This window comes from Sebastes fasciatus, chromosome 17 (assembly GCF_043250625.1).
Source record: "Sebastes fasciatus isolate fSebFas1 chromosome 17, fSebFas1.pri, whole genome shotgun sequence".
NCBI classification, from domain to species: Eukaryota; Metazoa; Chordata; class Actinopteri; order Perciformes; family Sebastidae; genus Sebastes; species Sebastes fasciatus.
Window position 1 is genome coordinate 11,149,083 of NC_133811.1, and position 16,529 is coordinate 11,165,611.

Here is a 16,529-nt window from a genome sequence, read left to right on the forward strand (position 1 = left end):
CAGCTTGCAGGATTTCTAGTGCAGGACCCTTTACACTTTCCATTATTTTCACTCTCTTGTCCCTGTCGGGCAGATCACTCTCCTCTATCATTAGTCGAGCTTGCTCTATCCAGTTGTCCAGCTGCTCTTCCCCAGAAGGTGTGGGGACGACACCAGAGAAAGTTCGCAACCTTCTGAATGAGCTACTGTCACTGTGAAGCTTAGATGTCTTCAGCATTATTTCCCCCACTGCTCTAATAATAGCTTCAGGGGTGGACCCTAGGAGAGGTGAAGCAGGACTTGGTACTTGTGGCTGCTCCTGAGCAGAATCTTCTTCGGAGGGTCCAAAAATCCTCCACGGTGCTAGGCTGCCTCTCGGTAAAACGTCAGGAGGGATGGCTTGTATGTTAACTTTCTCTCTACATTCAGAGTACAGTTAGACCTTGACTTTCAGGATCATACATCCTCCCTCTGACCTTGACACGACCAAGAACTTTGATAGACTGCATGGTCTCTTCAATGAATTCATTCTCTAAGTCTTCTGGGACATCTTTCACCAGTATGGCATGTAAAGGGTCAATGCCTTCTCCCTTACACCAATGCCGAAGTTGTGCCCTAGTGCCCTGTGTCAGGTGATTGCTCAATACTATTTGTCTGGGCCTATGCAGCTTTAAGTCTAGCTAACTGAACTTCACTTTTTATTTTTGTTTAGATTAAACAATGAACTGAAATGAAATGTTGATTTTAACTTACTTTACTTCACTACTTTTGTTGTCTGGGTCAGAATTTTGGATGAAACTAAATAATCCCAGCGGGGCCTCCATTTTATGTAGCACCCCAAACACGCTATAGTAGCTATAAATAACCTTAAACTAAGATGAAGGGGTGTTTGAGTTCGGTTTCTTAAGGTAGCTACCAAAAAGGTTTACCTGTTATGGGTGAAAATGATATTACCCTAGTGATACACAATCTATTTACACTCACAGTGATGTATTTTAAATAACTGACCCCAGACAACTTCTCTGAATAAAAAATAATATAGTTTACTGACCGTTGTTAGTAATGTACAAATAATGTTTACTCTTTTTGTTCAAAGAAAAAAATAACAATTATAACACACTTTATGCCCCTTTAAAATCTCAAAACATAAACACTTGAAATATTAGACCACATCATCAGATTATCTGAGCAATCAGTTAACAAAACATAAATAACCTGGCCAGTTACTGGCAAAACTGAATTGGTTTACACAAATATACTTTAACAACACACTTAAATCAACTTAGATTCCCTTTGAAAATCCTATTTCTTCCCTTTTCTTTTTACCACTATTCCCCTATAGAAAATAAACAACTTCAGATCCAACACTGAACTCAATTAGACTCTAAACATTTCTGTGGGCCCTCACACACACACACACACACACACTCACACACGCACGCACGCAAAATAATAAAAGTAGCAGGCCTGTACGTTGCTCGGGTGCGGTGCGGCCGTCCAAATCTTTATCCTCAGCGAACAAAGACGTGAAAAGTCCAACTTACAGTTCGAAGTCTTCCTTGAAGAAACAGTTCGTAGTTCAGGAAAAACAGTTCAGGTCCGAGAGATGAATCCAGTGGCAGCGGAAACGAAATCCCCGTTACGAAGCAGGCAAACGTCCTCCTCACGTAGCGATGCGTCAGTCCTCCTCACGTAGCAATGCGTCAGTCCTCCTCACGTAGCGAGCAACAGCCTTCCTCACAGCGAGCAAGCGTCCTCTTCACGTGGCAAACAGTCTTCAGTTAGCAACGCCGTCCTCGTGGCTAGCAACTTACTGACGTTAGCATAGCAGCGACACAGCTCACACCAAACATTCACTTAATCCACTGTGATAAAAGCAAAACGGTGTGATAGTTCACAGCTACACTTTTCTACTGTTTACATAAAACATTCACCAGGCTATCAAACCTAGCGTTCTTCCCACTCCTTCGTTCTCTCTTTTCCTACGTCTGTTTTCCGTTTTCCCTTCTCTCCTCTCCTTTCTCTGCGTCTCTCTTCGTGTTTTTTCTCTACTCCCGCCCCCTACTGGTTCTCTTCCTTAACTACAACCAATCACCACAGGTGTCATTGACTGATAACCCCAGTAACCAATCACAAACAAAATAGCTGAAACTAAAGGCACAGTCTGTGTATTTTTCACTTAGTTTAAATCCACTGTTTACCTTAAAACAATATACATCTATTTATTGTAACTACTCATTAACACATTTACATCCTACCTTATTTATGATTAATTACTTTTTAATTAAACCTTTGTTCTTTCTTCATTAAACTAAATTACTTTCAGTTTAATTGCTTTACTGGATTTATCCACCTAAGCAAACTTGTTTTAGTCCCTGACTGTTTTACACCGGGCTACACATGCTTGTTTATTTTTAAAGAGTCAGTTCACCCAAAATACAAAAAACAATCTTCTCACTTCCCTCTTGTGGTATCTACATAGCAATGAGATCATTTCGGTTTTATTTGTCCAAGTTTTGAGATATTATCTCTCAGATTTCTGCCACCACCCCAATACAATGGAGGTGAATGGAAATTAGTTAGTGTTGCTCTCAGCATTATTATTTTTTATTATTTTTTTCCCAGTCCATTCTCCTGATTTCTGATCTGATTTTAGTTTTTGATTATTTGGCTGAATTGAGTATTTAAAAGGTCCTGAAAAGCAATTTTCGCAATCTACTTCTTCCTGTGAGCGACGGGGTCCTACAGCCCGTTCTCAGTCGCAGGCCGTCAAATACAGAGGTTTTGTCACAGCTGTCAGCCGCACACGGCCCCCTGTAGTACCGGTATGAAACGCACCAGGCGTTCCAATAACTATAATGTAAGCCCATCCGAGGCAACAGTAAACGCTCCGGGAAAGTGCTCCGAGAGTGTGGTGACGTAGTTTAAAGAGCGAAAGAGACACACACCGGGCGGGCGGGAGCGCTGGTAAATGGGTCCAACAAAGACAAGGCTTTCATCCCGGAGACCGCTGTTCGTGTCCCGCGCCTCACGTTACAATCAGCTGTTCGTTCGTGTCCCATGTTCACAATAATTTTCACTTTACAAACGTAGTAGTTTTAAGCCCAACCATGTAGTTCTTTCCTAAACCTAACTATAGTGGTTTTGATGCCTAAACCTAAAGTGACGCCAAGGTGTTATGCGACAAGTTGGGATGAGAACGTGTTGGGTCCTACATGCACACACACAATTATGCCAAAGTAAGGACAGTTTTGAGTATTTCACAGTTGGAAAAAAAGGTGATGTTGCACAAACTTCCATGCACCAATCGGAGTTCAGAAACATTTCAATCACAATCTGATGACAGTTGTGGGGCTGCTTACGCTGTCAACTCTGATCAAACCACACCCACACATTCCCTTGGGCGTATTAAACTCTTGATAAATAATACCTAAATATGTCTTTTTCCAGCCTTTGATTGTTGTTTATCTTATCATAAATATTTAATATTATTATTATTTCATATGTAGGATTTTTATCCAAGCTATAAAACTGTCTGTATATGGCATCTCCAGTGATGTGTGGGAGAATATTAAATCAACGCATGAAATACAGCACATCATCAATTTTTACTCCCTCTGACTCTGCAGTACATCTTAATCCGTGTATATCATCCTGTGTCATGTTTCTCTACACACAACCACATCTGTGCAAAAACAACAGCTGTGTGTAATCAAATGACAAATTGATTTTAATCAAACATGCAACACAGCTAATGATTAGCAGTTATAGAAAAGCCATCAAAGTGGCAGGAAATCCATTCAGCCTGATGAGGACACGACTGAAAGCTGAATACCAAGAGTGAGGAGACGTCATTGCTCTCACATGTAACGAACACAGCGTCTCTGTCATAGACAGGTATCAACTCACCTTACACGGGGTGTGTGTGTCCCCGCATGAGCTCATAGAACACCCCAACCCATATTACACGCACACACACACACGCATCAGCAGCACTGATTGACAAGCTGTTGTTACTCAGTTGCTCCTCTTCTTTCTGCAGTGACTTTTTATTACATTCTGGGTAGGAATCAATTCTGGAAGAACAGGCTGTCAGCACAGACTGTACCCTGGAGAGACAGAGAGAGAGAGAGAGAGAGAGAGAGAGAGAGAGAGAGAGAGAGAGAGAAAGAGAGGTAAAGAGAGAGGGTGTGAGAAAGAGAGGGGTATATATGTGTGTGTCAGAAAGCAAGGGAATAACAAGTGTCTGCAGGAGAAGGAGAGAAGAAGAGGGGGGAAATGGAGGAGAAAGATGCTGTGCAAAATAACAAATTAGAGAGTGGGGGTGTGAAGAATGTAGAGACAACTGGGGAAGGGAGGGAAAAGGTATTATATAGCAGGGGAGTGAGGGGGAGAAGGGGGAGAGAGAGAAAAGAAACGGCATGATGGAGATTTAGGGAGGTGAAGAGATAGCAGTTCACAGGAACAGACTTGAAGAAAACGGTGCAATTACATAACTGATATTTGGCAGGGCAGCGTTATTGAGCATTCTTGAGGCATTGCACACACTGACAGATACACACACACACACTCAGTCAACACAGAGTACAGATAATCCCACATATATGCATACAAACCGTAGTAAATAAATACAAGCAAATAGTAGTCTGCAAACATTTCCTCTGATAAACCGCCTGCTGTTTTGCATTTGCATTATGTAACGTAAATACAAAATGTCTGGGCAATTATCAGTGTGCGTGTGTGTTTGTGTGTGTGTGTGTGTGTGTCAAAGTGTTATAACCGGAAGTGCTGATTGTTTGAATGCGTCTACAGATATCACAGCTTCTCCATACCGGCAGGCAGAACAGCTGTTTTGAAGAGAAGCAGGTAGGATGAATATGGTCAATTCTTCATCTAATTAATGCCTCATTTTCTAAAATGTTATGTTCGACTTGGGAGAAAAGTGTTTCCTTTTGGTCATCGGGACTTCAGGGCATCCTGTAGCAATTATCGATGATGCAATGATAAATATAAAAGGTGAGTTAAGCACATGTGGCCTCCAGCTGGTGATGGTCTTTGTAATTCAGTATAACGTATTCAGTAATGGTTGTGTGATGGACTGTTTTTGCCATCTCTCCTTGTAGCAGTAGCCAAATTATATGGTAAAGAAAATATACTATAAACACATTTTAAAGCTGCATTAACTTGTGTTTTGGCCAACTGGGAGCAATAAAAACCAAGCTGTAAACACTTATTGGCCCCTTATAAAGCTGTTATGGATTGATTTGTTTGTTGGAGTGTCCTGCACCATATGGTGCCATTAAAAGGCTCTGGACAGCAACAGCAACCAGGATGGTCACATGACCAATCATAACATTCAACATCCAAGAACTGGCGGCATCTAGCGGTGAGGTTGCAGACTGCAACCAACTGAAACTTCTCCCGTGTGCCAAGCGTGAAGCAGAACTACTATGGCAGACGCAAAAACGCAAAAACGCAAAAACGCGAATGTCCCGATCTAGAGCCAGTGTTTGGTTTACCTCATTCCAAGGTAATGAAAACGCAACGATTAGGTGATTATACACTAAATAAAACATCCTTTAATAATCATATTATATTCCATTTTTTTGCCAATAGATCCCCCTAAATGTTACATATTGCTCCTTTAAAGATAGAGCATGTTAAAACATTACATTTTCATGACAAAAAAGGTCTTGCCATGTTGGATACCGTGTTGTAGTGAATGTGTTAGCTAACAATTGCACATTCACACATCCAGCAGACATGGTGTTATCTTCAATCCATAAATTAAATGGTAAAGTGATATAAGCAATATTTACCCCACTACATCCATCTAACCAATATGTTGGTATCAGATGAGACACTACAAGCAAAAACATTGTTTTTCATGCACTGGAGAATTTGGGGAATTTGGGCCATTTTGCTTCTTTCAGACTAGTGGAAAGAAAACATCTAAAATACACCTTTAGGTGTTTATTTTTCTACACTTTGTCTAGTTTCATGGTAATATTTATTAGTATTTGTTTTACTCTATTCGCCTGTAGTGTCTTCAGCAGCACTTACATCCACCAAACTTTCCAGTTTCATTCCTATATATATCCTGAAGGTTTTTACTGAGCGGTTTGTTCATATATCATTCATAGCTTGATTTATAGAACAGTTTAATCCTAAAAACATGACAGTTGACAGTACTTTCTGATTTATGGAGTGATAAAAAGAGATATCCATAATTCCCTCTGTAAAAACCTTTGACTCTAATATGTCAATAAAATGAAACAAGAATTTTTGAACCTGGCTTTTATCCAATGTTCAGATATCTGATTCTGAAAATGTATGCAAATTAGCACATATTTAATAATATAATGCCTCATTTGCATATTTAAACATACATTTTCATAAACCTTGCAATACAAAAAATAACTGTTTTAATGTAAGTAATCAACTGGGGAAGTTTCATGGTAATATCCATTAGTTTTTTTACCCTATTCTCTTGTAGTACTGTCTCCCCTTAAAACTGAATACAGCATCTCTGTGTGTCCCTGCACAGCCTTTGGTAGATTGCCTGAATCCAGCACCCACTGTGTGTTCCCTCTGCAGCAGATCAGAACATCGTGTTCAGCAGTGAGACATCTAGTGGTGAGAACGTGTCCATGTTCTGACTCCTGACTGCGTGACGAGCTGGAGAACAAACTCGACTGGCACGCTGGCCTTGAATCTGAAAATGCCCACATACAGCTCTTCTATTCTGTATGCACTTTTTCCCTTTTTTTAAATTCATGCATTCAAATACCACTGCTCTGTGTTTTGTACATAATGTACAAAAATTGAATAGCACCAACCACAAGAGGGCAAATAGTTTGTCAAGGCAGCAAAATATAAATGTAATATTTCTCTATGTACATTGCTAATTTACAGACAAATCCTTGAATCTGCTCTCTGCCTACTGACAGGAATGAAGTCCTCAGTTGGCTTTTGAACACAGTGAAGATGTAACCTTGACGAGCCAATACAGAACAGTCCGTGTGTGTGTGTGTGCAGACAACAACAACTTGGCATCAACACTTTGATGCAGAGCAGATGTCAAAACAACAGCCTGCACCTAAAAAAAAACCTTTGTATGAAATAAAATGAACACCATGTAATGCCACAATTAAACCCTGTGTCTCCACTGAGCTGCATGCGTTTGGGAGATTCAAATCCCCTTCTGGCTGTGAGGCAACAAACCAAAGTTGCGCAGGTGACACATTTAAAGCTGCACTAATCAATATTCTTAATTATTAAAATGGGTCAAATGTCAAAATGTAATGTAAAAGCTCTATGTAGCATTTAAGCCTTTAAGCACATTGTTTATGTTTTAGAGCCCACAACTTGGCTGTTTTGTTTCGTCTCATCGCTTTAGACATTATTTTCAGCTGCAGCAGGAATCTTTTTTTGCAGAAAAAGAGCTCTGATACTGTAAACCCCGTTGTTCATATACATACTTGCCAAGCACCAAACAACACACAAGACAAAGTTAGCGAGTAGCTGGCAGATTAAGATAAAACTTGGGCTTCCCTGCAGTATATAAAGTAGTTGAAATAAGCTCCACCTTTACCAGCTGCAACATTAAAGTGATGCGCACATTAATGCATCAATAATTATAATCCAATTATATATTATTATTATGAAATGGGCCATTCTGTATAATGAGTAACTTTTACTTTTGGTACATTACATACTAGTCGGGGGGAGGTGGGTTTGCAGTTCGGTGTGCTGAGGATCTCATCGCTGCTTTTTGCAGATGATGTGGTCCTGTTGGCATCATCGGTCTGCGACCTCCAGCACTCACTGGATCGGTTCGCAGCCGAGTGTGACGCGGTCGGGATGAGGATCAGCACCTCTAAATCTGAGGCCATGGTTCTCAGCAGGAAACCGATGGATTGCCTACTCCGGGTAGGGAATGAGTCCTTACCCCAAGTGAAGGAGTTCAAGTACCTCAGGGTCTTGTTCACGAGTGAGGGGACTATGGAGCGTGAGATTGGTCGGAGAATCGTAGCAGCGGGGGCGGTATTGCATTCGCTTTACCGCACCGTTGTGACGAAAAGAGAGCTGAGCCGGAAGGCAAAGCTCTCGATCTACCGGTCAATTTTCGTTCCTACTCTCACCTATGGTCATGAGGGTTGGGTCATGACCGAAAGAACGAGATCGCGGGTACAAGCGGCCGAAATGGGTTTCCTCAGGAGGGTGGCGTCTCCCTTAGAGATAGGGTGAGAAGCTCAGTCATCCGTGAGGGACTCGGAGTAGAGCCGCTGCTCCTTTGCGTCGAAAGGAGCCAGTTGAGGTGGTTCAGGCATCTAGTACGGATGCCCCCTGGGCGCCTCCCTAGGGAGGTGTTCCAGGCACGACCAGTTGGGAGGAGACCACGGGGAAGACCCAGGACTAGGTGGAGAGATTATATCTCCACACTGGCCTGGGAACGCCTCAGGATCCTCCAGCCAGAGCTGGTTAATGTGGCCCGGGAAAGGGAAGTTTGGGGTCCCCTGCTGGAGCTGTTGCCCCCGCGACCCGATCCCGGATAAGCGGTTGAAGATGGATGGATGGACATTACATACATACATACTTTTACTTAAAGGGACTATTTGTAATTTTCAGAAATGCTTCTTAACAGCGACACCTGTGGCCGTGAAATCAACGAAAGTCAGCGTCGGGCTCGCGCTTGCTCGCTCTAAATATACCTGAACGAGCATCGCTCAAAACAGTGAGGCGACACACGTCAGCTAAAAGCACAATATCACTCTATATTTCAGCTGCTTGGCAGTAATGTTAGCTGACCAGACGAAGGTCTCTCCATGAACATGATTTAGATCTGATCCTAGTGTTGGCTTTTCCTGCCTAAGTGCAGGCTGATGCAGCGGGGCTCTGCAGCATGTCTCCTCTGCTCTCTCCGCCCGCAGCCGGAGAGAGCAGAGGAGACACCGGCACCCGGGTAACATAACTCTCTGAAGAGCTCCGTCACTTCACAAGACACGGGAAAGCTCTGTTGGTCTGGAGGAACTGCAGAATTTATTTCTGCACAAACGTCCCCTGTGCATTCACTAGATATTCTCAGAGCTAAACTCTTCTGCAGTGTGTAGTGAGCGCGCGTTCACATCTAGAGGTGGAGCGAGACAGCGAGGACGCGCGCGCATTCTGAGTGAAGGAGAGCATGCAGCGGAGACGAGGCTCCAGCCACACGCGAGCGCGCATATGCGAACGCGCATGTGTGACGACCCGCTACATTTATGCGCGTACAAAGTTACAAATAGTCCCTTTAAGTAAAATGTTGAATTCAGGACTATTACTTGTAGCAGAGAATTTCTACACTGGTATTGCAACTTTTACTTAAGTCAAAGAGCTGACTACATTTAGCAACTAAAGAACCAGATATTTCCCTCAGGAGTTGGAGGAGACCAGCAGCATATTATTGGAATATTGGACTTAGAGAGACACAACTTCAAATGAATGCTGATGTTCCTCCGTGTCTGCTGGATGTGTAAATATGCAACTGTTAGCTAATATGTTCACAGTGTAACTTTAACTCTAACTCTAATGTTGTTTGTAAAGCTTCCTGCATTTCCCCAAAGCAGCCAAAAAGTCATCAAATTACTTTAGGCCGCAGATGTTTAAGGCAAGCGTTAAAGGTGCAGTGTGTAGGATTTGGCGGCATTTAGCGGTGAGGTTGCAGATTGCAACCATCTGAAAATTCTCCCGTGTGCCAAGCGTGAAGGAGAACTACGGTGGCCAACGCGAAAAAGTGATAACGCATATGGCCCTCTTTAGAGCCAGTGTTTGGTTTGTCCCTTCTGGGCTACTGTAGAAACATGGCGGGCGGCTCCATGAAGAGGACCCGCTCCCTATGTGGATACAAACGGCTCATTCTAAGGTAACGAAAACACGAAAAATCTTATTTTCAGGTGATTAAACACTAAAGGAAACATACTTGTTACTGTAATATTTAGGCCTTCAGGTTAAAGTTTATGCGCTAACGCAAAAACACAATAATGCAAATTAGTTTTAACGCCACTCATTTCTTTAAAGCATTAACGCAACTTGCAATCTTTTATTTATAGCGGGCTCAGTTTTAAAGCTATAGAGTGAAGGTACTGGCATCATATGAAACTACAAAACCTAAGGAATCCATTGGTACCAACCATGTCATACTAAGGAAGGAGGCTGAATAATGCTCCAAACTTATGCTAAATTTTGGCAAGGAAAACTGGCATGGCACATTTTCAAAGGGGTCCCTTGACCTTTGACCTCAAGATATGTGAATGAAAATGGGTTCTATGGGTACCTACAAGTCTCCCCTTTACATACATGCCCACTTTATGATAATCACATGCAGTTTGGGGCAAGTCATAGTCAAGTCAGCACACTGACACACTGACAGCTATTGTTGCCTGTTGGGCTGCAGTTTGCCATGTTATGATTTGAGCATATTTTTTAATGCTAAATGCCGTACCTGAGAGGGTTTCTGGACGATATTTGTCATTGTTTTATATTGTTAATTGATTTCCAATAATAAATTTATACATACATTTGCATAAAGTGACCATATTTGCCCACTCCCATGTTAATAAGAGTATCAAATACTTGACAAATCTCCCTTTAAGGTTCATTTGAACAGATAACAAATTTGTGATTAATTTGCGATTAATCACAATCAAGCGATTAATCGTGATTAAATATTTTAATCGATTGACAGCCCTACTGGTAATTAGACAAATATACTTGGTAAGATTTTGCATTTTTTCAGCTCACCTCTTGCCGCTTTAAAGGAAGTGTGGGGGTAAACAGTGGTGGCTGCTGGATACTGGTCCTGAGCTGGTCTTGTAGCCTGGAGGCATGAGAGGAAGGGATGTGTGGCAACCTACAGATGGGCACACACACGCACGCACGCACGCACGCACGCACGCACGCACGCACGCACGCACGCACGCACGCACGCACGCACGCACGCACGCACGCACACACACACACACACACACACACACACACACACACACACTCACACACACACAAAGGGTCCTGCAGAGATCAAAAGAGGGAGTGTGGCTTTAGCTTGTCAGCAGTGAAGATTGATAGACAGAGGCATCTGTGTTGGTTGAGGAGTGGAGGAAGTTGAGAGAGGAAGAGGACATCTGTGCATTATCTTCCACATTTACATCACATTCACTAAATGCAAAACAATAGCTGGGTTTCCTAGAAAGTTGGGAAGGACTGACTACTTTAGCAGAGCTAAAAATGCTTCATAAAATTAACTATCAGCACGTGTGTTGTTTTCTTTGTAAAAATTACGTATAACTGCTCGTGACTGAACTCTAATTTCCATCGTGACAGCTTTGAGACACGCTATTTGTTATTCAAATGAACTAACCCTGTCATTGCAGATTAGATGAAACCATGTCTCTGTTCTTTCTCCATAGGCTCTTGTTAGAAATGTACAAGCTATAAACACAGTTGCCCACACAACAGAGGAGGATAAGTGGAGATGAAAGGAACCGGGAGAGACCACCTCGCCTCTTAATTATTCCTAATTAAGATTAATTGCCTTTTGAATAGCGAGGGTAATTCCTATTGGCCCTGTGGGTGTGATTTCCCACACAAGGATGATTCAAAACAAAACAAGGCTGTCGGCACAGATCGCATCAGTTGTTAGCATTGTCTCACAGTACAGTGCCTACTTTATGTCAGTACACTGGTACATTAATCTCAGTACCGCTCCGAGACCGCTTATTTAGCAACTAGATACTGGATGCATGTTTGCAGAGTGACCAGCATAAGGTAAACTACAACCGAAATGGCAGAAAAGCTTATATCTAAAACTGTTGTAATCAATATCTTTATGGTAACAATGTTCCACATGACTTCTTGTATGTGAAAGGAGATGCCTGTAGTAGTGATGAATCCACAGAGAATTATCACACAACTCTGCAGTCTGCTCTACAGAGCGCTTTAGCATCTTTCAGCTCTTTGTGTTGGTTTTCTGGCCAGCAATTTGACTGTTTTGGTTAACTCTTATTATATCAATGCATCATGTTTTGTATGTTAAATATATTAAACTACCCAACAGTATATAAAATAGTTCAAATCAGCTCCACCTCGACCGACTACATCAGTACAATGCTGATTACACATGAATGCATCAGTAATAATAATACAATATTCCAATATATAATAGTAAAACACGACAAAACATGTAATTTTTCAGCATTATGGGTACTTCTACTTTTGATACTTTAAATACATTTTGCTGATAATACTTACTTGTACTTGCACAGTTTATTTTCAGCGCAGGACTTTTACTTGTAGAAGGGATCTGAACACTTCTTCCACCCCTGATTGTATAACCAAAAACAGAGCTAACTTGAGAGTGCATAACACAACACATCTGCTGGATGCGTGAATAAGCATTTTGCCATATCACGTTTATATGGTGTTAATATTTCATGGTTGTGTTTTTAGTTTGTTTCCGCTGCCCCCAAGTCACCAAAAAAAACAACTAATGTAGCTTTTAAGTACTAATTTATGCTTCCCCCCCTCAAAACATCTTTAACACTACACATTTCAGCTCAGTATGATACACTATCAAATTAAAAAAGAAAGATTAATGTCACGCTTAATAGGATATTCTGGAAATTTGGCATTGCATGGACTCAATAAAGACAGATTCAAAAACGGAATAGTCAAAATCAAGCAGAAAAGGACAGATATCCCGACTCTTTAGCTGCTTTTCATTATGCTAACTTATGCTTCCTTGCGTCCTCTCTCCTCCCGTGACCCAGAAATCATTTCCCCTCCACCGTCATGGAGGATCTTCCAATCCCTTAAATGCACCACAAGGAGACAAGGAGCGAGGACAGAGGAGGCTTCTGGAGGAGCGAGGAAACACAAGTGTATCCTACGCGGACGTCAAGTGGCGTGACGTATAAATGCAGCACCTCCATACGTGGCACACAGTTTGAAGCACGTCATAAACAACTGATGTCACTTAAGACCGAAGCTATGGAACCAAGGATTTCTCATTTGGCAGCTTCGTCTCCTCCTCGCATCCTCGCTGAGAGGAGCTAAGACACGAGTTAGGGAAGCAAGGAGACATGTTAGCATAATGGAAAGCACCCAATGTCCTTGGTATGGGTCAAGCTCCCAAAAACACTGCTCTTCATTTCCCATATTTTGATAACCCTGATGACACCATTATGACATCATCAGGGTTCCTTTCCCCTTCAGTGGTTTTCATTATGTCCTTTTCACTGGTGTCACAAAGATTCTACATAATTTAAAATTGATGACTGACTTGTCTGGTGTACTTCTCTGAATATGACCCAATAAAGAAAGAAGTAAAAATGGTTACCACACTTACATAGTCCGTATTATAAAGTATGATTATGCTCCATGTAAAGAGGTGAAGACAGAAGGGCGATAGACCACCTGCAATCACCGATCCAATCTCTGGTGCGGATGATAATGAGAGGGGAAATCCAATTTTTCTTTTTGCTTAACGACCTCTGTCTCCTAAAATATCAGTGCTGCGAGTATGATAATGCTCCCATAGTCGTGTGCAGAGGGAGAGAACATTGCGATGGTTAAATATATTTCATATATACTTTTTCCTAAAATGTGGCTGCATCACATTTGATGATTTAACTGCACTGTCAGGGATGGCCCGGAAGAATTGTGGGTGTTCCTCACCGTTGTCCAGCGTTTGACGTAAGGTGTCTTCCGAATGACACATTGCGAGTGTTCAGCGCCCACACACAATCTGCTGCTGAAGACCATGTATTCATTGGGTCTCTTTGGGTGCTCACCTCGCTACAAAGACTTACTGCTCTCCCGTCACCCATCACAAACTCCTTTCCTCCCCCTCCATAACCGCATGAAACACCCAGCAATTGTCTCTCACCATCCCTGCTGCTGAGGAAGATACAATGGTTAACTTCAACAATACCTCCTCCTCCAGCTCCTCCTTCAAATGTAGCAAAACTGAGGCAGCCACTTTGTGTGTGTGTGTGTGTGTGTGCGAATGTGTGTGAATCTTCTCCTTATTGTCTGTGGAGCATATGGCCTTCTGACATCGCAGGCAGAAGGTCACAGTCTGAAGGAATTCAAATCATTCTGGGAATCTTTCTGCCTCCCTTCCTCTTTAACAAACTTAGTTATAAGGCACTCAAGCTTGAAAGTGCAGGCACACAGGCATCCACATGCCCACACACACACTGTTTGAAACAGCGCATGCCACAAAACACTTGATACAGGTCACTCAAATTGATACATGATCAGTTTCGGTTTGATACACCCCCCTGAACCTAATAATTACAGTCTTCTTAGCCTAATTACAGTCTACATACTGCCACTATATACTATACCTCTGCACAGCCGTTGCCTGGAGGTTCTTCTCTGCACTCCGCTGGGACTCGTTGTTGTGTTTTGGATGTGGGATGGGGTATAGTGCTGACAGAAGGAAGCATTGGAGAAAAGAAAAGTCGTATTATGAGAATAAAGTCAGACGTTTAAGAGAAAAAAGTCTTAGTATTATGAGAATAAAGTCATAATGTTATAAAGTAGTAATTTCACGTGTTATTTTAGAGGGGAAATAGAGCAGCCTGTGTGAAAATGAGGATCGTGGAGCATCTTGTGAAGTTATACTTTAGTTTAGGTTTCACAAATAACTAAATACTTAATCTTTTGGCACATCAGCACCACGTTATCACAAGTATCAGGACCTTGAGAAGATTGTGCAAGAAACTGCTTTTATTCCAAACCACACAAACACAGGAGAGATTGCCTCTTTTGTGGAGGAAGAAATTACTTTTTTTCTTGTAAAGTTATTACTTTATTCTCGTAATATTACGACTAGCCACAATTATTTTCAACTTAATGTTGAGCGACACTGACATATTGCATTTATTTATTTGTTGCCTTTTGCTCTCTTCTCTTTTTATTGGCCATATGCAAATGTTTGAGCAAGATTTTTTCTAAATAAATGGAAAGAAATACCATCTTTTTATTGGAATGCCATTTTAGCCAATAAATAAATGTGGCATTATGAAGTAAAAGTCCCCTGAAATAAATAAATAAATAAATAAATGTGTATTTATATTTACATTTATTTATATATTTATTGTTTCGTTTATTTATTTCAGGATTTATTTCATAGCTATAGGAAATAAATTATTAAAATATTTCATAAGCATATTTATTTAACATTGGATAAACTGACATTCCATATATTGTCTTCTTCTGCACTTTACAAAAAACATACCATGATCCCCGAACTGTGGGATGTATTGAACTATGAATTACACCCCTAACACACACACACACACACACACACACACACTCAGAAGCAGATATCAATATCAATGAGGAGCATCTTGTTACATCTTAACTGTGGGGAGGGAGAGACACACTACCTCTATTGTGATGCTACTTTGGGGGAAGGGATGAGGGGGTAAAAGGTGGGGGGTGGGTTGAAGATAGAGAAATGCAAATGCTTCTATAATCTTGGCCCATTGTATGTCTTAGATAACAAAAAGTAGGGGGTGAAGAGATGACAAAGAGGTGAAGAAAATATAGGGGGTTAAATATGGTGGTGGAGTTGAGGTAAAGAGATGGTGTGGGTGGGGGTGAAGTGATCATACCCCAGGGAGAGGCTCTGATGGTGGGCCGTGGTCTCTCAGGTGGCAGCCCTTTTGCCTCGGGGGCTCGCCATGTGTCGACCCTGGCTAGTGACAGATGTGTCTCTTTCCGAAACTGACCACTAATCAGCAGATGATACTGTAACAGAGGAGGAGGAGGAGGGGGTTAAAAGGAGAAGTCAGAGAGGAGGGGGAGGGAGTGGAGTTTGTGAATATTCATTACTTTCCCTGAAAATATGTGATGCAGGACTTATTCTGTGTGCTGCTCTTCTGAGTATCTGAGCACATGTTTGCACGTGGCTTCATTAAATGCAACATTGCGCTGTATATCTTTATCTCTGAGTTTGCTCTCTCTCTCCTCCGTAAAGTGACCATGATGAGAATGTGTCGCTGACATGAATACATGGTGACGATTACGGTGGGTGTGTATGTGTGTGTGTGTGTGTGTCCCAATCATGGCAGTAAATCCATCTGTACTCAGGCTGCTATTATCCAACCTGTATCTGGCTGTATTTCTCCGTTGCTGACACATTCTTCAAGTGTGGATGGGGGAGAAAAAGCAGCACCCAATGGGTGGGTGGTGCTGTGATGGCAATTTGTGTGCACGTGTCTGACTGTGTGTATTTTTACATGCATGTGCACGTGTTTGTGATTATACTGTATGTGTTTGTGTGACTTTGTGTCCGGTTGTGTGCGTGTTTGTGCCGGTGTCTGACGGTGGTGATGTAGTATCCTCCAGGGATGCTGATCCTCCGATCAGGCCTGTAAATCATTGTGATTGATCAGTCTTCGGCCCCTCCCTTCCTCATTCCAATCCGATCCCCCTCGCCCTCTCCTCCCACTCTGAGCCCCCTGGTGATTAATCACTCAGTCAGACAGACAGATAGCTGTGAC

The 16,529-nt window shown here is 42.0% G+C and overlaps 1 long non-coding RNA gene across 3 annotated transcripts in view; it reads right to left on the reverse strand.

Annotated features, from left to right (window-relative positions):
- The window catches only part of LOC141754208 (uncharacterized), a 43,610-nt gene that overhangs the window by 9,501 nt on the left and 17,580 nt on the right, over window positions 1-16,529 (reverse strand). For 2 of the 3 annotated variants that reach the window (XR_012590578.1, XR_012590576.1), the window contains exons 1-2: window positions 10,759-13,165; window positions 3,889-4,088 (exon numbers count right to left, since the gene is read on the reverse strand). This is a non-coding gene — a long non-coding RNA (uncharacterized LOC141754208). Of the gene's footprint in view, window positions 1-3,888; window positions 4,089-10,758; window positions 13,166-15,638; window positions 15,775-16,529 lie in introns of those variants that run through there. The other variant, XR_012590577.1, reaches the window with a different exon arrangement.